The 25,640-nt window shown below is 39.1% G+C and overlaps 1 protein-coding gene and 2 long non-coding RNA genes across 4 annotated transcripts in view; 2 read left to right on the forward strand and 1 right to left on the reverse strand.

Annotated features, from left to right (window-relative positions):
* Positions 1 to 25,640, forward strand: part of LOC138963869 (glycine receptor subunit alpha-2-like) — an 88,181-nt gene that overhangs the window by 6,095 nt on the left and 56,446 nt on the right. The gene's annotated exons all lie outside the window — the stretch shown is intronic.
* On the reverse strand, positions 4,832 to 9,152 carry LOC138963855 (uncharacterized). The gene is made up of 5 exons (XR_011454943.1): positions 9,012 to 9,152; positions 8,560 to 8,721; positions 8,045 to 8,182; positions 7,311 to 7,468; positions 4,832 to 6,004 (listed from the first exon to the last, which is right to left on the reverse strand). It is a non-coding gene; the product is annotated as an uncharacterized lncRNA (long non-coding RNA).
* On the forward strand, positions 9,313 to 12,097 carry LOC138963864 (uncharacterized). The gene is made up of 3 exons (XR_011454947.1): positions 9,313 to 9,452; positions 10,007 to 10,099; positions 10,749 to 12,097. It is a non-coding gene; the product is annotated as an uncharacterized lncRNA (long non-coding RNA).

The raw sequence follows: 25,640 nt of genomic DNA on the forward strand, positions 1-25,640 counted from the left end.
GGTTTTGCTTTTTAGCCGATCACAAACTGGAACCTCAAACAGAGAAGAAAGCTCCATCCAAACATCTCAAGTTAAGAATAAAACGAGTATTTTATTCATTCGTTCGGCCCGGACGTGAAAAACACCAAATTTCGCCTTTGCAGCCGTTGTTTCAGCACGCGTCCCGGACTGCTGAGCCGAAATGTAAATAAAAGTCACTTTAGTCTTGGTTTTTTACTCGGGACGCGTCCGTCTTCTGCGCAAACAGTTTATAGCGGCTTTATTGAGAAGACTTGTGAGCATCTGAGATGGTACCCGACAAAACAAACTGTAAATCCACGCCTATCAAAGATTTTGTTTCTTTTTCTTCAAAAGTTATTTGCAAAATGAACAATCTATATGTCCGTAACACATACTTTGATTAAAGTGAACTCGACTTAACAGCAAAGACCAATTTCTATCTTCCGTTTTTGCGACGACGACAAATTGCTCCATTTTCCATCCGGAACGTCTCGCAAAGGCCCCGTCCCGACTGTGTGAGGGGAAAAAAAGAAGGTCACCGTCACTTGTCGTCGTGCTGAGTAGTCGGGCGTCTTCCCCGCAACCTCACTACTGTTGCAGATCCAGGCCGAAATGGCTCGCATAACTAGGACTCGCGCTTACCTTTACCGACATTTTGAGGTGTCAATCAATATGAGGCTTATATCGCACGTATTCCGTGGGTACAGTTCTAAGCGCAGGGATTTATTCATTTATTTATTTTATTTTATTTTATTTTATGCGATTTATTTATGCAGTGTGAGATGGATTTTTTTTACACAATACATCACGCATTCACATCGGCCAGCAGATCGCAGCCATTTCGGCGCATATCCTACTTTTCACGGCCTATTATTCCAAGTCACACGGGTATTTTGGGGGACATTTTTATCTATGCCTATACAATTTTGCCAGGAAAGACCCTTTTGTCAATCGTGGGATCTTTAACGTGCACACCCCAATGTAGTGTACACGAAGTGACCTCGGTTTTTCGTCTCATCCGAAAGACTAGCACTTGAACCCACCACCTAGGTTAAGAAAGGGGGGAGAAAATTGCTAACGCCCTGACCCAGGGTCGAACTCGCAACCTGTCGCTTCCGAGCGCAAGTGCGTTACCACTCGGCCACCCAGAGGTGTGGTTTTTTTTATCGGTTTAAGTACCGGTTATGTAATTGGGTACCGGTTTGACGTTTTGTTTGACCGGTTTTGTTTTGCTATCTATATCTATATTTATCTATATTTCAGCTCAATCGACCCGTAAGTACCAGAGACGGTTCTAATCTAAGTCTGGACAAACAAACAAACAAACAAACAAACACACAAACAAACAAACAAACAAACAAACAAACAGACAGAGTGAAACGTACACACCGGCCCGAATATACGAGGGTGTAAACATCACATATCGCCAAGTCATAAAACTATATTAGGTCCCTGGCCAAATGAATAAGAATGGCCGTACGTGTGTCCGAGCGGTCAACGACCAAAGGGGTCTGAAATCAGATTGACCATTCTGGCTTAGAACTTAGTTTGATGGAGTGGACATCCGGAGTTGGTCCCGCAGCAGGAAATAAAGTCAACACATGCTGGCAGAACATGTTTCCTCAACTGAGTGCTCATGCGTTGCTAATGGTCGAAGTGTAATTCAGTCACACGGGAGGAGGGCCGCAGGGCTCCCCAACGTGCGCGTCCCTGCGTTCTATACGCACTAGAAGCCAAAAACACGTACTAGAATTTGTGGAGGGGGTCCCGGGACGCACTAAACCTAAAACGAGCGGGTCCCGGTGTGGGATCCGGTACGGTCCCCCCTTTGAAGTAGTCCCCCGGGGGACCAATTCGTGGCAAAACTGCTCTATAATGGTCCCCCCTTAGACATCCAGCCTCGTTTTTCTTAGGCATTCAAGCCATTTTCAATCTATATCTTCGTCCGGTATTATGTAGTGCACAGACAGCAATCTCTTTGTTTGACTATATTTTGCAGAAAATAAAATAGATCTGATTTATAATGCCGTTCAAAAGAAAAATCACATGAAATAAAATGAATAAGAAATAAATACTGATAAGAAGGAATGAAACCAGTCTCTGATTCTTTCCTTTCTTTTCTCTAAAATTGCTGGTAACATTACTAACATTGTAACAAGAAAAACGAGGCTGGATGTCTAAGGGGGGACCATTATAGAGCAGTTTTTGCCACGAATTGGTCCCCCGGGGGACTACTTCAGAGGGGGGACCGGACCGGATCCTACACCGGGACGCACTAAATATCCGTTATCGTGCGTATCCTATAGGTACTGTTGTTGTTAACTTGGTTTGGTGCCCGCATCAAAGACAGTTTCACTCGGGAACAACATCGAAAAGGAGACTGTGTATTATTAGTACACAAGTCGAAGGCTTTGGGGCCTGTTGACTCTTGGGACCCTCTACAACTCCGCGGAGGGGGTCCATGGACCCTCTAGAAATTGAAAGTGGGGGTCCCGGGACCCTCTAGAAGGTTCGTTCGTGCGGAGCCCCGAAGGGTGTATGGTAGGGAGAGAAAAAGAAGGGAGCTAGACTTGCAAGAGTTTGTGAGCTCGCAAAACATACAAATCTATGCTCAGACAACTCTTTGCAAAAACAATCGTATATATAGGCCTTTATTACCAATTCAGTGCCCCATATGGCTTTTTGACCAATCAGGACGGATTCTAGGTGACCTGTTAAATGTTATAACGTTCAGGCAGGGACCCTTTTTGTATATCAAGCTAAAAATTGACAAAACAAAGTAAAAATGTAAATCAACAATATCAGCGTGATTTATTCTACAGAATGACACTTCAAATGCTGTCAGATAATACTCTCTTTATCTAAAAAAAAAAAAAATACCGATAAGCGAGTTTTGTCGGTGGGTGCTTTACAGAACAGCAAGGTACCGCCCATCCTCTGAGTGTGAAATGCCGACCCGCTCACTTGAAATCTAAATTACCTAAGTTCGGAAAATCAAGTGAAATTGCGTCACTCGCGTTACGTCAAATGTATCTTTACGTTATTTCCCATCCGTCTTGAGTCGGTTCTAAATCTGTCCCTCTCTATTCAACATGAAAAAGCGAAGCAACCAAAACGCATGTTGAACATGGTTTATCTTGTGAGATTGTTGTGTGTCAAACGCATTTGATCTGTGAATATTCATCACGTCAGGAGTATTACTCTGATTGGCTGACCCAGGTCACGAGAATTCTTTGACTGCCAGGCATAATCAGGTAGGAGCGCTCCAGTTCCTATTGCGGCTGTTCTGTCTAATTCGCGGGGTCGCTTCGAAATTTGTTTTGGTCGAATTAAACGGTAATAAAACCGTTATTTCTAATTATGCGGACTGTTAGCAAATGACAACAGTCATGTCTCACAAACGATATCAGCATTCGCCTAAAAGGCTCATGCTTGATATCTTTTTTCTCGACATGCTTTGTTATCATTTGCTAACAGTAACAGTCAGCATATTAGAAATAACTCATAATATCAGGCTGTCATGCAGTCTCTTGGTTGCCACGGACGGCTAATCGCACGACGGAGACATCTGTGTCTGTTGTTTATGTTGCCAAAGTGAACAGCTCAGATCATGGGTCAATAAAGTGTTACACAGATGGTCAAAATTAAAGTACAAGATATGCACTGGAAGTGGAACTACACTGTTGCTTAGTGTCTGTATGAAGCTACAAGGTGAAAATAGAAAAAGAAAAACACGATTCTTGACTTTGATGGGCTTTTTCTGCTCGTAAGCACACATTCTTCTACTCATCACAGCATGCCCCATTATTGAGTTTAAAACACCAATTAAATTTGTTTTGAATAAAACTCACAATTTTACAATAAGAATTTAGAGACCTGAATCAATTAGGTATATCCTACTTAGTTTGACTTTTGCAAAACTAAGTAATTACACATTTAATTGAATCAGTCAGACAGACGGAGACATAGAGAGACAGACAGAGGGCAAACAGAAATCTGAGAAAGAAACCCCTTTAAAAATTGTACCATGTTTGAAATGAAACATCGCAAGGTGAAGCCATAATTCATCACCTTTCAGTATGACGTCATGAGCGTGTTCCACACTTGAAATGACGTGTTTTTTTTATCATGTTGTCAGCTGCACGGAGCTTGGAAGTACCCAGTTAGCATGCTAACGTTAAATTAACGTTAAATTAACGTTAGCGGTAAACGTTAATTTAACGTTTACCGCTAACGTTAATTTAACGTTAATTTGCTCATGTGATAAAACGTTAAATTAACGTTAACATTTAACGTTAATCTAACGTTAATTTAACGTTAATCTAACCATAATATAACGTTAAAATTAACGTTAATTTAACGTTTTTGCAAACATAAAAATAACCAAAATAAAACCAAAATCAAACCATAATATAACGGTTAGATTAACGTTATTTTAACGTTTTTTAAACGTTTATTGCTAACGTAAAAATAACCAAAATAAAACCAAAAAGAAACGTTTTATTAACGTTTATTTAACGTTTTTTTAACGTTTTTTGCTAACATAAAAATAACCAAAATAAAACGTTTTATTAACGTTTATTTAACGTTTTTTTAACGTTTGCATGCAAACATAAAATTAACCAAAACAAAACCATAATCAAACGTTCTCATGCAAACGTTAAATTAACGTTCACATGCAAACGTTAAATTAACGTTCACATGCAAACGTTAAATTAACGTTCACATGCAAACGTTAAATTAACGTTAACATGCAAACGTTAAATTTACGTTCTCCTGAAAACATTAAAATAACATTTGCAAATACAAATTTGAATTAATGCACAGAAAATTCAAGATCACAAATTTTATTTAAAATTTAAATTGTTGAGGTCTTTACCAATTCAATAAGTGAATACTAATTTAATAACAGTAACACTTTTAAAATGTTGAACAATGCATACTAAATTCCTTCAATTGCTAAAACATGAAAATGTGAACTAAAAAAATATTACAACACATTTTTCAGTCTCAGTAAAATACCACAGCATAGTATTATCAATCGGGCAGACAAAAATTATGTGTGGACTTAATCTCATTGAAGTAACGCTACATTGACTAGTTTGAACTTGATAAAAAAAATCATCAGAAGGCGATAACAGGATCAGCAATTAAGAATTTCAATCACAATGCGTTGGTATGGGTTCATCAAGGTAAATACCATAGGGCTGTGCAAACTCATTATCGACAGCGATCACTGTTAATGACAAAATCAGAGATGAAAACAATACAAAGTATTTGCACAATCAATAATACAAGCAAGTCAGTAGCACAAAATATGAGAAACAAAGGGATGTAAGCGCTATTAATGCATACACGTGTGACAAGGATGTAAAGTCTCTTGTTCATTCCAAAGCGTGTTATTCTCACAGGTGCCAAGAAAATTGCTTCCACATAATCTCACTTACTCTTGTTGCACATGTCATATAGCAGAGCAATTACGTCCCTTTGTTTCTCAGATCTTAAAATAGCGCTCTGCTTCATTTCATTAAGATTCTTGCTATCACAAAAGATATTAACATATTTTGTGGAGTAGCTAGATGAAAAACAATCATCGATGAATAAAAATTAACAAGCAGCAAGACTGCATGTTTTCTGCACCACTTTGCCAAACGTGTGTGCACAGTGAATATTTGTTTATGAACTGTTGGTGTTAGTCCTGAATGATGGCACCCATGTAAATGAGGCTTGATGCCGGGCTGCTTTGCAAACACAGCATTCAGAAGCTGTGGGTCAGCAAAGGTGTTGAATCTTGTTAGTGAGATGGCGCGCAATGATGTCCTGTAGCACTAGCAGCTGCCTGCACTCGCTCTTTGACGCTGGTCAAACTTCTGGTCGTAGGTGAAGTCCACCTCACAGAATATGATGATGGTAATGGTGAGGGAGTTCAACTTCTGTTTGAACTATGTGGCCAGGCCAAGCTCCCTGACTTTGAAGTGGTCATAATCTTATGCAGGATACCAACCTGGGATAGAGAAGGAAAAATGGTTCTTAGTCAATGGCTGGGATTACAAACTAAATCACACACACACACACACACACACACACACACACACACACACACACACACACTAACAAAAACATACACTTACAAACAAACATACACACACATTAGCAGTAACAAACACATACAATACATGTACTAAGAAACACACCCATGTATACACACATACACACAGACACACACACACACAGACACACAGGCGCGCATACACACACACACACAGGCGCAAGTCCACATATATGCAAAATCAAAAGTCTCAGCCCAATTTGTAACAAGAGAGAAAGAGAGAGAGAGAGTGTGTGTGTATGTGTGTGTGTATGTTGCAAGCATTACACAACTGATATTGAAATTAAGCACCACAGGAAAAAAACAAGTCGCGTAAGGCGAAAATACATTTAGTCAAGTAGCTGTCGAACTCACAGAATGAAACTCAACGCAACGCAACGCAGCAAGACCGTATACTCGTAGCATCGTCAGTCCACCGCTCACGGCAAAGGCAGTGAAATTGACAAGAAGAGCGGTTTAGTAGTTGCGCTGAGGAGGATAGCACGCTTTTCTTTACCTCTCTTCGTTTTAACTTTCTGAGCGTGTTTTTAATCGAAACATATCATATCTATATGTTTTTGGAATCAGGAACCGACAAGGAATAAGATGAAAGTGTTTTTAAATTGATTTCGAAAATTTAATTTTCATATTAATTGTTATATATATTTAATTTTCAGAGCTTGTTTTTAATCCAAATATAACATATTTATATGTTTTTGGAATCAGCAAATGTTGGAGAATAAGATGAACGTAAATTTGGATCGTTTTATAAAAAATTTTCTTTTTTTACAATTTTCAGATTTTTAATGACCAAAGTCATTAATTAATTTTTAAGCCACCAAGCTGAAATGCAATACCGAAGTCCGGGCTTCGTCGAACATTACTTGACAAAAATTTCAACCAATTTGGTTGAAAAATGAGGGCGTGACAGTGCCGCCTCAACTTTCACGAAACGCCGGATATGACGTCATCAAAGACATTTATCAAAAAAATGAAAAAAACGTATGGGGATATCATTCCCAGGAACTCTCATGTCAAATTTCATAAAGATCGGTCCAGTAGTTTAGTCTGAATCGCTCTAAACACACACACACACAGACAGACACACACACACGCACATACACCACGACCCTCGTCTCGATTCCCCCCTCTACGTTAAAACATTTAGTCAAAACTTGACTAAATGTAAAAAAGACGACACTGAGTTAAACAATTCACTTACTGGTCAACAGTGTGAACTTTCAGCACAGACAATGGAAACTTCGATGTTTTTCCCCCTTCTGATTGAATGACTTTGGTACAATCATCTGTCATCAATGAACTCATCATTCTTCCCACCAGTCCAGACACCTTCCCACCAATTGCAGACTTGTTTGTTATCTGAGCGAATAAAAGTCAATATAAATACATGTCATGTGCACAGGAATGAGAACAAGGATTCTCAGTTAGGCACAAAAAAAAACAACATAGGTGTGGTTACGGTAACATAGCCAAAATAAAATAGGGTAGGAAGGTAGGCAATCACTTTTTTTTTTTAAACTTTTTTTTCTAACGTGTACAAATTAAACCTAGTTGACAGGGAAATAAGTGTGCGACTCGGGCGCTTTCGCTTTCATTGCGTTTTCTGCACTCGTTTATTTGGGTTTTTTTGGTTGTTTTTTGACAAATGTAATAAAAAGTTATAGGGTCGGCCCAAAAAAATAGGGTAGGTCGGGTTACCGTAACCACACCTATTTTTTTTTTAGGCCTTATCACAAAAACAAAAACAAACAAGCACAGAATGACAACATGTTTTCCTAAATGTTATTAAACTTAAACACAGAAAAGTTCATCATACCAGTCCATCACTGAAACAGAAACGGTTGATATATGAATTTATATGAGTGTGGGTGGGGGGGTGGGTGGGTTGTGGGTCTGTTGCAAGCAATAATTATACATGTACCAAATTGTACTCACTGCTTTCAAAGCTGATAATTGTAAACCTTGATGGGTTGTCCCCTTCCAACTGCATGCTTTGGTACAGCCATCCTTCAGACTGTGGCCCCCTCCCATTGCCACCTCTCTCTCTCCGATTGTAGACAGGATTTTTTTCATCTGAAAGAAATAATGTCCAATTAATAATAATACGAATTTGCACAAAGGACTGGAAACAGAATTGAAAGTAATTCTGATTTAACCAACAAATTTACAAAAGCACATTGATAGATTATTTTCCCTAATATGTTCCAACAGACAGTTGAGTAATTACAGGTCACCAGAAAGGTCCACCACTGAAACAGGTACAGTTCAAATTGGAGTTTGTGTGTGTATGTAATGTATACATGTGGAAAGGGGTGGCCGGTGGGATGGGGGATGCGTGTGTACATGTGTGTGTGTGTGTTTTGCAAGCATTACACAACTGATTATATAATAATTACACAACAAATTGTTCTGTCAGTTACATTGAAAACTCATTTAAAAAACCCACTTACTGTTTTCCAATGCAAACCTTCAGCTTGTTTAAGAATGGAAATTGGTTTTGCCTTTTCCCATCCAAATGCGATGAACGGCCATGCCATCAATCAGCTCACTTTTCTTTTGACCAGTTAAGGCACCTCCCCACCAAATGCAGACAGTTTTTTTGTGGTATAAATCTGAAAGAATAAAAGCTATTTATTTATATATGCACAACAGAATCATAAAAGGATTCTTAGTTAAAATCACCATTTCAGGCAACAACAACAATAAAGAAAAACAGCAAACACCTAAACACACACACGGTGACACACACACAGTGACACACACACACACACCTAAGAAACAAAGCAAACTTTTTAGTCTCATCATGCAGTCATGTATTCCAAGAGATAAAAAATACATCTGATCTAGTCTCAATAATTAGCAAATCTATCTTCCAAGTTCCATAGACAATACGAATACTCACTCAAAGTTTGTAAAAATCTTGAAACCAGTCCAGTTATGTCTTGCGCCTTCGGTCTTAGTATTGGACTGTCCAGTCTGGTTCGTTTCTGTTGGTGTATCATAGTGCTCTTGCAAAGTTCTGCCAGTGCCAGTTTCCAATCTTCCTCATCAGCACAACTTGCCGTTACGTCTTTCGATAACTAGAAACGAAAATTCTGAGTGACCTCCCTTGATCGCCAAGGGACATTACTCTCAGTCTCAAACTTTTCACTGTGGAACTGGAATCGAAATAAAAAAAGTTTCTGTAACAGTTTTTAACACGCTAGCAACTTCAAAGTCAGTGTGACTGCTGATACATGTATAAGATAACATGCTACACTTCAGCATATCAGGAATACACACTACAGATCTTGTGACGCTGAGGCGAATGGCAAATGGAACTTTCAGCACTGAAGAAATTCAGGTAATGTTGTGATTCATAGTTCACGATCCGTTGGCATTGTGATTGTTGATTTATTTTTCATACGAGTCACAAATATCAAAGCAATATCATGCATAACGATTGGAAAGGTGGATTTCTCTCTCTTTCTTTCCTGCCTTCTGTCTCTTTCTTTCTCTGTTTCAGTCTCTCTCTGTGTCTTTCTGTCTCTAGACTCTGTCTGTTACTCTCTCTCTCTCTCTCTCTCTCTCTCAATCTGAAAATTTCTCTCTCTCTCTCTCAATCTGATACTTTCCACACATGTGCACCCAGGGCACTTACTGTTCAATCTTACAGCTTCAGGTCAAATGCATTACTGTACAGTAAATAAGAGATCTCAGGAGAGGCATGGGGAGTAATTTTCGAAAATGATCTATTCAAAGGTTTGATTGACAACTGCTCTCTCCCCCCCCCCCCTCCCCTCCCCCCCCCCCCCCATTCCCACTCTCTATCTCTCTGTCTTCATTAACAAGTAAAGATTTGAGTGTGTTTAGACTATTGTAATTAATGCAATTCACACATCAATGCTTTCATTGCAGGGTGGGAGGAATTACCATGAGGATGGAACAGAAAGCATTCACAGGGATGTAAACTACAAGGTACAACCCCGACATTCTGGCTGTTGAGGCCAAGTAAGTGTGTGTCACTGTGTGTGTCACTGTGTGTGTGTGTGTGTGTGTGTGTGTGTGTGTGTGTTTGCAGGTAAAATCCTTGTTTAACGCTAAGATGAATGTTCCAGCAGTCATATTATTATATAACAGAAAATCATATTTGAGAGAAGGCAGTGTTATTGTCAGGCCTCAGCATAGGGTCATTGATACATGTAATTCTTGGCTGGTCGGCCATCACATCATTTCGACATGTAGGAGGTCTTCTGACAGAACAATTTGTTGTAGCTGGGACATCTTTACCTATACATATTTTTAGTCAAGGTCCAACTGACATTCCATTGTCTGGGGAACATTTTTGGGAAGGTGTTCTGTGTGTGTGTAGGTGGGGTGGGGGTGGACGGGTGGGTAGGGCTGTTGTCCGTGCCAGGCAGCATTGACATAGAGCATTTCATTCAAACACAGAATGATGCTATCAAAGTTAGCAAATTCACAGAAGTAAATTCAACAATATTGGCATAATGCAAAGACAATTTAAACCTTATTTACCCTCAGTTCTATGTTCAGCAAAGAACACCAACAAAGAAGACATAATTATAGTGTTTACACTGAAGTTCTCAAATAACACTGAATTCTTTATGTTTTAAGATTGTTGCATTCTTTGTCTTTGCAGGTGTCATAGCATGTGGAGCAGATCTTCAAAGTCGCCTATTGCAGACATGTCATCGTCTGCACTGGTTGTATCGACAACTTTTTCCATGGCTACTGCTGCAGATTTAACAAATATATCGTCTGCTGCAAACTTAACAACTTCTGTGTCTGTTGCTGCTGCAAACTTAACAACTTCTGTGTCTGCTCCTGCTTAAAATTCAACAATTCTTGTTGACTGGTGCTGCTGCAAAGTGAATGACTTCTTTGTTTGCTGCTGCAGATTTAACAAGTATATCGTCTGCTGCAAATTCAACAACTTTTTTGTCTGCTGCTGCTCCTGCTGCAAACTTAACAACTTCTGTGTCTGCTCCTGCTTAAAATTCAACAATTCTTGTTGTCTGGAGCTGCTGCAAAGTGAATGACTTCTTTGTGTGCTGCTGCAGATTTAACAAATATATCGTCTGCTGTAAATTCAACAACTTCTTTGTCTGCTGCAGATACTACACATTCAACAACTTCTGTGTCTGCTCCTGCTTCAAATTCAACAATTCTTTTTATCTGCTGCTGCAAAGTGAGCGACTTCTTCCTCTGCTGGTGGTGTTGCAAATAACCTCATATTTCCTTGTCTCTTGTGGCATCATTTTGGATGTATAATATATATATCTGCAAAGAACTTTTTAAACCCAAAAGATGGAATAGAATTGGTAAATTTCTAGGTACAGAACCTAAAAGTGTGGTATATATATATATATATCCAAACTCACTTCTAGAAACTTTAGAACTGATTCAACTTTTGACATTTTTATCATGGTTTTATTTTTTATTTTTTATATTGTGGAAATATCAAGGAATGATGAATAAATGTTTACAACATATTGTCAAAACATGTTTCTAATGGTTTTATTTATTTTTCTTGTTTTGTTTTATGTTAGCATGTGAGACTGTGCCAAAAGGTCAGGTGTCATGTCTACTGTCCCGAATGACACACGATTGCTGACATTTCACCATTGCCAACAGAATAAACAAATAAGAAATAGGTAGAAAATGAATGTGAAAACTGACTTTAATTGTTGATCAGTATTTTCTATACCACTAACAAATAATCTACTTGCACATAGCTGTTTGGCAAATGTATGTTGCATGGGACACACTGACATGAAAGTGGAAGATGTTTTTCCCTCTAGAGAAACTACATATCAAGTTACACTTTTTGTGCTCTTCCATTCCAGTTGGCAATCAATTGTTAACGCATGTTATTAGAAAAAATAGAACGAAAACAGATTAGATAGAATGAAAAATGTACTGGTGATGTCATTTGGGACATACTGACATGAAAACGTCACCTTTTGGCACAGTCTCATGTACACTCTTTGGCTCAAAATATGAGACCTGGCCAGTACCATCCTTGCAATGAGACAGAGATGAAAAAAAAAAAATCAACAGCCTGCATGCTCTCCGGATTAAGTAATACAACAAGATCATATAGCGTTAGCTGCAAAGTTAACCGTTCTCACCAAAAACCTTTTTCAAACTTTGATTTGACTTTACATGTTGGTGTTTGCTTGTCTTTTTTTAACATGGTTTTAGCTACATATATAACACTACAACAACAGCAGACAGAAAAGACTATGGGAAATGCATCTTCAAATAAGAAAAAAATTTAAAAAGCAAAATGAAAAATTAAATAAAATTATTTTCCTTATGATTCGTTTGATTATGTTTTTTGGGGGGTTCTTTTTAATGTTTGCACTCAACGTGACAAATACGTTCAAACAGCCATTGTATTATACTTTTATTTTGGTCAAATTGATATTAGCGGTAAACGTTAAATTAACGTTAATTTAACGTTATATTATGGTTTTATTTTGGTTGAATTAACGTTAAATGTTAACGTTAATTTAACGTTTATCTTGATGAGCAAACTAACCTAAATCTAACGTTAATTTAAGGTTAGCCATAAAACATGAAATAAACGTTAGCCATAAAACATAAAACTAACGTTAATTTAACGTTACATTATGGTAATTTTTTTTTATTATTTTTTTTTACAAATACATTTTTTTTTTAAACGTTTGTTTTTGATATAATATGTCAATTTTATTTTTTTTACATTTTTATTTTTTAAAAAAAAAAAATTTTCAAATTTTTTTTTGGTTGCTTGTTATTGTTAATGTCAATGTTACCACCACAACAATAACAACATTTTTTTTTTTTTTTTTTTTTTTTTTGCTTTTGCTTTGATTTTGAACGGTTATGTGTCAACGTTTATTTAACGTTTTTTTAACGTTTCAGTGCAAACCGTTTTTTTTGTGTTTTCGGGCAAACGTTAAATTAACGTTTGAAATTGGTTTGATTTTGAACGGTTATGTGCCAACGTTAATTTAACGTTATTTTAACGTTTCAATGCAAACCGTTTTATATTGGTTTTCAGGCAAACGTTAAATTAACGTTTAAAAATGGTTTGATATTGAACGGTTATGTGTAAACGTTTATTTAACGTTATTTTAACGTTTCAATGCAAACCGTTTTATATTGGTTTTCAGGCAAACGTTAAATTAACGTTTAAAAATGGTTTGATATTGAACGGTTATGTGTAAACGTTTATTTAACGTTATTTTAACGTTTCAATGCAAACCGTTTTATATTGGTTTTCAGGCAAACGTTAAATTAACGTTTAAAAAAGGTTTGCCATGAAAACGGTTTGCTTGCTAACGTTAATTTAACGTTAATTTAACGTTTGCTTTAGAACCGTTTTTCTGCTAACGTTAATTTAACGTTAATTTAACGTTTAATGCTAACCGTAAACCAAAATCTAACCATGCAAACGTTAAATTAACGTTAAATTAACGTTAGCATGCTATCAGGGTATAATTTCCATTCAACGATCCGAGTTTGTTAAGTTTTAGCCTATTTTCAACGTCAAACACCATGAAACTATATATATTTGGAATCAGAAAATGGCAAGGAATAGATAGAAGTTGTTTTTAAGTGTCTTTTTTCATAAATAAAGATAGTGGTTATTTATCGGTTTTCTTCATTTTTAAGCATAATTATCAATACAAAACAACAAAACTATATAGTTTTAGATACAGGACGCAATAGGGAATACACCAATATACATTTTTTGTTTCAAATATTAGTTTTTAAAAATGTGAAAAAATGACATATTTCGAACAAACATTTCAATAACAAAACTTTAAGTGACCAAACTGAAATGCAATTCCATAATCCGGCCTAGATCTGAGATTGTGTGATAAGAAATTCGATCAAATTGATGAAAAACTGTAACTGTGAAAGTGCTGCCTCGACCTTTTGGCAAACGGTAAAATATGACGTCATCAAACTGTCCTATCAATAAACGGAAAAACCTTCTATGAGAAAATCCAGTCAAAAATATCCATATCAAATTTCATAAAGATCCACTTCGTAGTTTTTGAGATATGATCTGCAGTGTGAAAAAACGCCCATAACGCCCAAAACGCAAACTCATTTGTCATGATTTGGTCGTGTTCTGCTGATACTACAGTCGACTCCGGATATTACGTCACCCCTCGGGGGATGATTTTGAGCGACGTTATACGCGGTGACGCTGTATCCGTTTCATCGGTTATAACGTCACTTTTACGCGCGGGTGATGTTATATCCGGAGTCCCTTTCTAAAGTACTGACTGTTTTAATAAAACTGTGCAGAAATGGAAAGTGCAGCATTAGTGTTGTTTAAAAATCACAACAACATATTGTAAGTTTTAAACTAACTTATTACAATAATCTTTAATTCACTTCCTCATATATAGAATTGTGGACTATTCTCTTCTTTGCGTGTTTCCAAAACCTGGCTAGGCCATGAATACAAAATTGAATACACAAAATGTTCCCCGAAATTCGGCAATCGTATCAACATACAGTATTGTAGGCTACATGCTCATTCTGAGACAGATTGCTAGTGTTGGAGTGTCAAGCTCCGTCTGGTTCCATCGACAATCTCAGTCTGTATAGTGTCCGACGTTATTAGCTTTAAGGACACACACACACACGCACACGCGCACGCACGCACGCACGCACGCACGCACATGGCTGTCGTTCATTCATAGTCTGCTAGATCTTGACCTGTCCTTGATGTCCGAAGAAATAAAAATGACGAGAACTTCATGGGTCCTTATACGTAATTACTGTCTATTTGACTTATATTATTATTATTAACGAAGAAGTTTCTCGTCAACAGCAAAGTGGCTTCCCACCTTTACGCACAATCGTTCTGGTGGTAACAACTTTGGGTTCATAGTTACCCCCTTTCCCCCATCTCCACCACATCTAGTGAGCGGGACGTTTTACTCGTTAGACTACTAGGCCCCTACTGTATTATTATTATCATTATAACGTCACTTGATATAACGTCCAAGGCTTTTCAAGTAGAGTCATAATACAGTGGACGCCGCTTAATAAAACCGCGGTTAATAGAGCCAGCCGCTTATAAAAGCCGATTTCAGACGGTCCGGATTTATCACTATATCTTATGTATTAGAAAAAGCCGGTTAATAAAACCAACCCGCCGCTTATTAAAGCCAGTTTTCTCAGAGAAATCACGTAGTTTGTGACTAAAACTCACATTATCTTGTTCTGATGTGGAAGACGACCAACAAACAAACACTCATAAAATCGTTCTTCTCTGACGAGTAATGGTTCGTGACGGTGACAGTGAAATTATTGATGTACCGAAGTGATCAAAGTACACGTACATGTACATAATTAAAACAAAAGTTCAACATCCTTCGTGAAGTTTTGTTTAGATTCAAACAAGTGTAAATGACGAAAGAAAGTGACTGAGTGACGTAAACAAAAGAGATTTTTTTTTTCTTTCGAAAATGACGTATTCCTGGACCGCCGGTTAATAAATCCGCCGCTTATTAAAGACATTTTTCGTCGGTCCAGAAGTGGTTTTATTAAGCGGCGACCACTGTAGTGCTTTAAGAGTGCAGTATCACTTTTCTCAATTTGTCGGTTCATTGCACTTAGTGTTTACCTTTACAATTTAGCCTGAGCGACCTACTCAGCCTGTCGACAACGACCAGTTGAAAGTGAAGCTCAGCCTCCTCGTCGGGGGCAGTTGTAGTCAGTATACTACGGACCAACAAACAAACAAACGTCGTTGTCTGTTCTCATCCTCTCGACCTTCTCCTACCGTCATTTCAATAATCGAGGTGGGTTTTTTTGTACGTGTGATTGAAGGACAGAAGTAGACAGGGCCATTCGCACGCGCTCGCGCAGGAGTAACCATGTATGCTCAATATGAAACTTTGAAAAATAAAAAAATTAATTAAAAACCAAGACAGGAACTCACAAAAAGAATGAAATGCAACATTTTTCTTTTAATTAAAAACCTAGAACACTGAGGAACCTAAGTAAGGAACTCACAAAACGAAATGAAATGAAACATTTTTCATTACTGACTAAAAACATAGAACAGGAACTCACAAAACGAAATGAAATAAAACATTAAAAACCGCGCGTTCTTCTGTCGACTTGGATCTTAGCATCGCTTGGACTTATGTGGCTCAACTTGACTTCACTATAACAGGGTGGACTAAGTGAGCAGCATGTAGAGGGTGGTTGCCAGTTTTTGCTCTTCAGCACACTCGAATCACTCTCTCAAAATGTGCGCAGAAATTTCTCAAATAGACTTTTTCATTTCGCGCACTCTGAGAGAGTGATTCAAGCCTGCTGTCAGTCAGTGCGAACAGTGGTTTGTATGTCAACCACCGTCTTCATGCTGAATACACGACCACAGGGGTCTGGAGGAGGGTGGCTGCAGCCAGAATTTCCACGTCAGTGCCCCATGGTTTGGGCTGCAATGGAGAGCCACCTCCCACCAGGTATTCTTGTAGGTCGCGCCCTAAGTAGGCAGAAAATGGTCGCGGGACCTGAGAAGTGTTTCTGAAAGAGACGCTAACTCCAAGTTGTATCTCCCTATTTCTTCCAATGCTACAAGAGCTGACTCTGTATAAGGAACAGGTATGTCCCTACTATAGCCATCTTCTCTGTGAAGCGCTGTAATCGATGATTTTGCAAACTCAGTGCTGCGTATGGGGATTGATATGACGTTATAACCGACATGGATGAGTGACGTTATAACTGGGTGACGTTATATCCGGTGACGTTATATCCGAGGTTAAAATAGTCTTGGAAAGAAGGAATTGAGCCGGGACCGGTGTTTGGGTGACGATATAACGGGGTGACGTTATATCCGGCGACGTTATAAACGAAGTAGACTGTATAATGTTTTTCTTTCCTAAAACACACTATAATAGTAGCCTTTCCCAATGTCTATGCTAAAACTGACTTGTCTGTGTTGTCAATGATTTTCCTACAGTGTGAGAACACAATCTCACGCCCATAACGCTGTGACACGAAAACTCATTTGGTCGTGTTCTGCCGATACTGTAATGTTTTTCTTTCTTAAAACACACTATAATAGTAGCCCTTCCCAAATGCAATGCTAAAAATGACTGGTCTGTGTTGTCAATGATTTTCTGCGAGAATGCGATCTATCTGTTTGTCGCAAAGACCGTGTGACACGAAAGTTATGAGCGGAAGACAAATCTGCTGAGTGCAATTACGTTTCAGAAGATAGTTGGTTAAAACAGTTTATCACTCAGACACGCAAAGGAACACTATAACTTTATTATTCAGGCCATATTTGCTTTCCTTTGTCATGTATGAAAGTACTGGCCTTGGTTGAAGAAAGTGACCTGTCGCTGTGCAACAAATTTGTCGCCATTTTCCGCCGTGTTTTGTAAATAAAACGTGTTTACTACCCACACATACAAAACGATGCTGTTGGTTCTTTTTATTTTCTTATTGTTTGATTCATGCTTAGCAGTTTAGTATGCTTTGTTTTCTTCTCAATTCAATGGATGGCTATAAAATAAGCATTTAAATGTGAAGGTGTTAAAATTACCCATGATCTGAGCTGTTCACCAAAGCAAAAACGTTCAGAGGCTTTCAAAAACTAACGCAACGTCAATCTCTCGTCACAAAGCAAGAATCAATAATTAACGATCATTAAAACGAATTGCCGGCGACAGGTGGGCTGGCGTTAACAAATTGCAAAACAAATTACGCGTCCCGTGTTTATCTATGACTGAGTACCGGGGTGTATGCACTTGATCACCCCGCAACCCGTTCAAAATGTTGACTGTGTAACCACCGTAGTGTTTACTGTAGTGTTAGTCCTTATAGTCTGTATTAATGTTAGTCACTATATTGTTTGCACGTGTGTGTGTCCCCATCAGGAGTGTTATCAGCTAGCTAATTTAATGTCTAGCGTCTCTTACCGTAAGCCTGTCCACAGCTACTAAATTTTCCAAACAACGCCGTGTCACCAGAGTTCCAGGCCGCCGCGGTTATCGCGCGCAGTCATTGTTAATTACAGTAAATAGTTAAGAAAAGTTCCAGGCATGAAGAACCGTGAGAAAGACCTCACTTTCACAGAATCCACCGTCAAAGAAAGACGTGTTTTATTTTGCTCTGTGCTTCCTGACTAAGGTATGTTGTGGATTATTTCATTTTGTTACTTTTTATCGTTATGCGATTATAAGTGTATGATGTATGAAACGGCGGATATTTTCCTAATGTTATTTTGTAAAAGCATGATGTAATTCTTATACTTGATCTGCAATTTGTGACGCTAGATATTATGGTTCTGCTATCGGAATGTGGATTAAGTATGGCCAATCTTTGCTTTGTTTTGAGTCTGTCTGTCAGTAGCTAAGCATAGTTAAGAATGGTAGTTTTATTGTTCGAAGAACAAAGTAATGCGTTATCTTTCTTCGTGGAGAAAGGCAGGAAAAACTATGTAATGATGCGGCGGAATGTGTTTGTCCTTTTGTGAGAAATATGTAATGTGTAATATGTAACTGAATGAAAGATTAATACGAGGATCATATTGGTTGTCATGGTTGTAAACTTGAGATCAGAAAAAATGCCATTGAACGATGTACTCGGAAAGTTAGTGATTGATGAAAGAACTAACAGATATATGAGTAAATGAGTCTTTGGACTCTATGAGACTTTAATCCTTTTTCGGATAAGTTGTGTCTCATTCTGATGGACAATTACGTTCCATTGTGTGCGAATTGGAATTGATTTAGACTTGTGTTCCTTATGTTTTGGAGCCAATTAATGAAGTCTAATCCATAAGCATATTAACAGAAGATAGCGTATACTCCAAACTGTAAGATTGGCAGTGAGTTCGCTTGTGGTTCTAGTTCATTTGGGCGATGTTCTGATAAAATGTTGTTAACCAGTGGGCAGTGTTTGGATCCGATGACTGTTAATCAAAGTGTGTTGTCAAAATAAGATATTTGTTCTGATGTTCGTTTTGAATGATGTTGGTTATGTTTTCTAGCCGTGTAATTGATTGCATTTGAATGTTTGTTGATTTCAGGATGCACATGCTGGCTAGAGTCCTTTTCTTTTCCTAATTCTTTTCTTTTTCCTTTAGTCCTTTTTCTTTTCTTTTTCCTTTAGTTTTTCTTATTTCTATATTTTCCTTTAAGTCATTCTTTGTTTAGTCTAGTAACGTGAAAGTCAATGTCCACCTAGTTTTAGAAGAAGAAAATAAACGTCAAAAATACAACAACTGTTTCTTTTACGAGTTTGTGACGGACGAGTCCAACCCTGTTAAACCCAGATTGTGAGAAGGGGTTTACAACTATTTAATCAAAGCTCCCATTGTGACGGTATTGTCAGACAATCAAAACATGTAAAGGGGGTTTCACCGCTCACAAAGTTTTTCAAATCATTTCACATACTAAAACATTGCATTTACCGGGAAATATCTGACAAAATTAGGTCTTTTGATGAAAGCTAGTCGTCTTGAAATGCAGGTACATTTACAGACTTTATAAAAAACACAAGAAATTCCTCCGAGGTAGGAAAAACACCCCCGTTGGTCAAAGGGAAATAACCATTCTCACTGCCACCAACTGAGAAGGTTATTTCCCTTTGACCATTAATATGTCCCTCTATAAGTCCTTGTAGAATCGTAATCCACCAATAACTCCCTAACCGTGTGTTTGACTGGTCCCAATTTTTGTAAGGACCGTCTCAGGAATGTATAGAACCTGTTCACCAAGTTTGGTGACGATCGGTCCGTTCATTCTTGAGATCTATATGCGAACACAAACACACAAACACACAAACAAACACATCGACCGAATCCTATACACACCCCTATACCGGGCGTGTAAAGAACATTTCAGACAGTATGGACTTTTATTAGAGGCATCGAATCGGGGGAGGGGGGGGTAGGAGGTACCGCTTAAAACGAAGGTTCACCTGTACTTTTAATTATATAAACAGCGCTTCTATCCAGAGTTTGTGATTAGATGCATTGATTGAAGCTTACGATGTCTGTAGGATTGTTTATCTGACAGGAAGCGGGTTGTATTGTTTCCCTTGCTTGTAGGCTGAAGCAATGAGTTTGTCAGCCAGCCCCGTGAAGTCGGTTGGTGTGTGCATCAAACGATGCAGATGTGCATGATTTAATTGCTAGTGTCACGGTTTGTCTGTATGTTCGTGTATCCGTCCGTCCGCATGCACGACTTTGACGACAATAGCTTGATTCGGTACATCATTACTGTCTTGTTTTTCTTGCATGTTGCATGTTGCTTGTTGGGATGTCGGCGTTACGTATTCGTTTTGTGCCCCGTCAGAGAATCTTACGCATTTTGCCATTTCACCCCCCTCCCCCTCCCCCCGCCCCCCCCCCCCCCCCCCACACACACACACACCAATCCCGTCTCATCCGTACATGTATATTAATTGGCATTCCCACGTGGCCTGTTTCTCATTAGCCAGACACCGCCCCATACTACTAGAATCACACTAACAACAGGGACTTTTCATGTTAATAACTCACATCCATCGTAATGATAACTGGTCGTAGGCTGGGTATTAACAGCGAAGTGGAACGTGTGTATGATAGGTAATCAAAATAAATGATGATGAGAAATGCACCATCATGTCTTCTGTGGTAATTAGTGGGCCCAGGAGCTTTCGTCAAAGCAACGGTCCATTGTCATTGTCATTTAAGTATCCTTCTTCTTTTAACTAAGTGTAAAAGTATAGGAATACATGGCAAGATTAGAGCATTTCAAACGAATCGACGCTTTGATACACGCAGGCTCCTGTGGTCATGGATGGACACGCGCGTTCTTCTTTTAAATGCACGAGCAGTCCGTCTCATGTCAACTATTCGACTCACCCTCTCAGATCTGGCCAGGGTTTTACACTGATGGTTTAAGACCATCCCTCTTCTTGGTCACTCATACTAATATCAACACCGTGGGTGCTTTCTGTCCAGAGGGAATTGTTTCGTGAAATGAATTTCCTGGCGGACAAAGAGAGAGAGAGAGAGAGAGAGAGAGAGAGAGAGAGAGAGAGAGAGAGAGGGAGAGCTAGCTCGTCATGCCAATACTGTACTGACGCCGGAAAAATGAGGTATGACTCTTTAAGAATTCGTACACACACTATCACAACACACCATTCTACAAAACATCAGTCCCACGGTAACTGCTGTTAGCTGGGTGAAAATGTGTGTTCCAGTACAATATCTCCAAAGACGAACACTTACGTTCACGAATTCAACACTAGCTGTGCCGTTAATCCTGATTAACTTTGATGCGTGATGTCAGAGATTTCTTCTTCTTCTTCTGCGTTCATGCGCTGACACTTTTTGTGTGTATATATATATATGACCGATTTTACTCCCCATTTAGGCAGCCATATGCCGCTTTCGGAGGAAGCATGCTGGGTATTTTCGTGTTTCTATAACCCACCGAACTCTGACATGGATTACAGAATCTTTTCCGTTAGCACTTGGTCTTGTGCTTGGGTGTACACACGAAGGCCGGAAGGGGGATAAGGCACGAGCAGGTCTGCCCATGAGTTGACCTGGGAGATCGGAAAAATCTCCACCTGAACCCACCAGGCGCGGCCGGGATTCAAACCCACGACCTTCCGCTTTGGAGGCCGACGTCTTACCATCAAGACATTGCGCCCGTCTGCAGAGTACACTACAGTCTCTGGTCATGTGTGGTATGCTGATTGTTTTTGTGTAGATTAATCTATTTGGTAGATTCGCGTTACACGAGTCACAGTGTATGCTTGGGTGGGAATGATTTGAGTTGATGCCTATTAAACAACACGGGTGAATTACATTTTCCGACCTTGGGTAATTCGACAGTCTGTATTTTGATATGTGCTGTCTGGAACAACATTGTTCTAAACAAAGAGTGCTCTCGGAATCGGCTCTTCGGTGACTGATAATGTCAGGGATATCGAATAGGTGCCAGTGTTGAAACAAGCTCTCTGTATTATTGACAGTAGTTTCTTTTGGATTTTCTGCATTTAAGGGGAACTCCTGCACACCACCAGTTAATGTGTCAGGCAATAGGCGATAAGAACAGCCTTCAACACAACTCCCGTGCCAAAAATCAGCAGTCTGCATCCCTGCTCCCTTTGCAGATTTAATTTTTTGTGTTGAATTAATTTTGTAAGTGACACCAATGTCGGTTTGCTAAATCAATTCAGCACACACACCAAATCCCACTCCGCACAAAATGCAGCCACATTGTTGAGTGTGGGTATGTGACATCCTGAACTCAGGTCAAATGAGTTACTTCCCTTCGGGTCTCATTTATCCCTGCCAGGATGCCTTTGTTTTCCTTCTCTGGAGAGGAAATCGATTTTTTTTAAAACACATTTAGAGCTTTTCGTAATGTGTTATTGATATAAGCAGATTCGCGATCGTCGATAATGAGTTTGCATGGTGATGTGTAATTTTTAGATTACCAAGGAATTGTTATGTAAGACAGTTTCAAGCGAGCTATCTTTCGCGGATGTATTTACTGTGCAAACAACTCTAAATATGGCAAAAGTGTCACGTGATAATCAACTTTGTCACGTGATCATAACAAAATGGCTACGGAGCGGACAAAACTTTTTTCGTAACCAGTTGGGAGTGATGCAACAACTTATATCACGGTCTCCTTCCCACAGCAGTCTCAAAATTTTGACTTGTTTTGACCTTAGAACGATGTCTTTATCATAACTGTGAAGAACAGAACGGAGATCACTGTCGAAGTCGGCCATTCTACAATCACGTTCGTCTTTCGTCTTTTGATCAGAAACATTAGCGAAAAACGTATGGGAGTTAACTCTGTATTCTTGTTTTGATAGATTTCGGCTTTTAGACACTTTCTTTCCCTGTACTTCGCGTAGCAATTATCCATCCTGTCAGAGAGACATGAGCGATAGCGTGGACCGATGATTATCAGAATGGGTGTGTGAGTGTCAAAGCAAAAGAATGCTCTTATTCCGTGATGGTCAGCAGGATCGTGTTCGCGCGCGGGAAGGACGATGCCATTAATCCTGATTATGTGATGTGGAGTTTCTGGAACAAATGCAGACGAAACAAACGTTGCTCTCCCAAGCGGCGTCTCACTGATAATGTTATGGATATCAGATATCTATGCCATGGAGATCAGATAGGCGTTATGCTGTTGATACAAACCCTCTGCAAAGCTCAACCTACTTTGCTGGCCTTTTGTTTTGTGTAATTGAGCTGGCGCCGATTCGTCGGGTGTAATATCTGGGGGGGGGGGGGGGGGGGGGGGTGGGGGGGGGGGTGTTGCCCATGCATGTTTTATCTTCTGTTTTGGATGCCGTTACACCAGCTAAGTAAACCTATCTTGTTTGTTTTGATGTCGCCATGACAATTTTCTGTGTAGGAAATATCGGGTATGTCAGTAAAATGTCAGTATGATTCTGTCGGACTGCATCCCTTCTCATCCGTATCGGGAGGACTGCATCATTATAATTATGACCCGACAGGTAACTCTCGGCAACCCCACAGAGCATGGTGCATGATATCATGAACCAATTAAAATTAACAAATTAAAAAAAATCACACGTTAAAAATCAAAAACAAAATCGTTTGAAAAAATAAACAATTTCTCTTTAAATACACGTAGAATTAACAAAACTGATGTTGGACGCCAACAAGATACCTATGTGAAAAGCTTATTGCATAGAAGAATGAAACCTGTAATTCACGACAAAGCTCCAGCGCTCGTATACTTATGACAATCATGGTGTTGTATACATTTACATTTTAAATACATATACCGTAATTTACTGAGCAAAAACAGATGGTGTCTTTGTCATATTCTAGCCACAATAACTAATACATTTTCAACAAAACAGTGTGAACTATACACAGCTGGCAAACAATAAATAATAATTGTGGCGGACTCGATAGACAGAGGGGGTTGCCTATTGCCTATATCCATTTTGCAAGCAGATTAATAATAAAGTAACAATAGCGAGAAAATGAAGGAACACACGGCCGCCAGAGACATATATCGTTTTCTTAGATTTGCTTGTGTGAAATACATTTACCAAGAATTTGTTTTACATGTACGAATATACATTTTGAAACAATTGCTTAGTAATCCCGTTTTAGGTCAGTCGTACGGAACAGTCTGTTGAACTCTCGTGTAGTACGTTATTTCAAAACAAACTTCAAATAACCTTGGAAACTGTCGTGTTAAAATCTGGGTGACGATCGATTGTTCAAATTTGAAACTAATCGGGACTTTTATTGACAGTGACAGAGTGTGCGTGCTGCGATGTGCTTCCTAAACCTCCCACTCTGGACCGAAACTGGGACAGAACAAGCGGAGGGGGGACGGAGGGGGAGAGGAAACCAAAAAAAAAAATGTTGGACTTGTCCGAAAGCAAAAACACAAATAAAGAGCGGCAAAATAAAGAGAAAAGAATCCGGAAGGTCGAGAAGGATAGCGTTAAAAAATAGTGTCGTTCTTTTCTCGTGTAAACGATCACGTGAACAACCTTAGATCTGCCCCCCCCCCCCCCACCCCCCCTCCCCCCCTCCCCCCCTTCACTACCCTTCTTCAATAATACAATATTGTCTGGCGGCTGCAATGAATATTGCTCGTCCGTATTTATCATCGTCTTTGTTGTTTTGTATCTGTTTATCAGTTGCCTGTGTTTGTCATCAGTGTGTGCTCATGCATGAAACAGGCGATATAACATCAATTTGTTGATAGCTGGGGCTGCACGGATGGTCCTTTGGGATCAGAAAAAGTAATTGCTGACATTAGCACCGCTGTCGATGAAACGACAACGTGACACATTATGTTAATTACAAACGGAAAATGCTCGAGCGGCTCACCCACGGATGTTGAGTCTCTATTGTATTTTCCATCCTCCTTTGTGTTTTTGTTGTTTTGTTTTGTTTTGTAAGGAGGGCCAAGGGGGGTGTTCTTTTTCTGTTTATTTTTTTTACTGACGGTGAACATCAATCTCCCACACAGTTATCGCTGATTGATATTTTTTCGTGTATAGCTGTTGACACTTAATTACACCTGTTGTCATCATGGGAAAAAAAGTAATATTGCTTAAAAGAGGAAAGGGTGCAAACGGCAAAGATTTAAGTACTTTCAGACGAGTTTCAGTATATCAAGAAAAACTGATGCAAAACTGTGTTAGTGACATAAAATCAGACACAAATCGTACTTCCCTTGTCCTAGCCATTGTGCAAGCTTTCCCAAAGCGCCTCTCCTGTGTGTGTGTGTGTGTTTGTGTGTGTGTGTGTGTGAGTGTGTGTATGTGTGTGTGTGTGTGTGTGAGAGAGAACGAGAGAGAGAGAGAACGAGAGAGGTCTAGAGAGAGGGAGAGAGACAGAGATAGAAATATAGATCAAGTTACTGAGTATAAAACGATCTGGTTACACCTTTGCCCGAAATGAATTAATGAAATTGACACTGCTATCGCTAGAACAGAAATATCACACATAATATTTGACACACAATGAAAAGGAGAATGCCCG

The sequence above is a fragment of the Littorina saxatilis genome, linkage group LG1 (assembly GCF_037325665.1).
Source record: "Littorina saxatilis isolate snail1 linkage group LG1, US_GU_Lsax_2.0, whole genome shotgun sequence".
In the NCBI taxonomy this organism is placed as follows: domain Eukaryota; kingdom Metazoa; phylum Mollusca; class Gastropoda; order Littorinimorpha; family Littorinidae; genus Littorina; species Littorina saxatilis.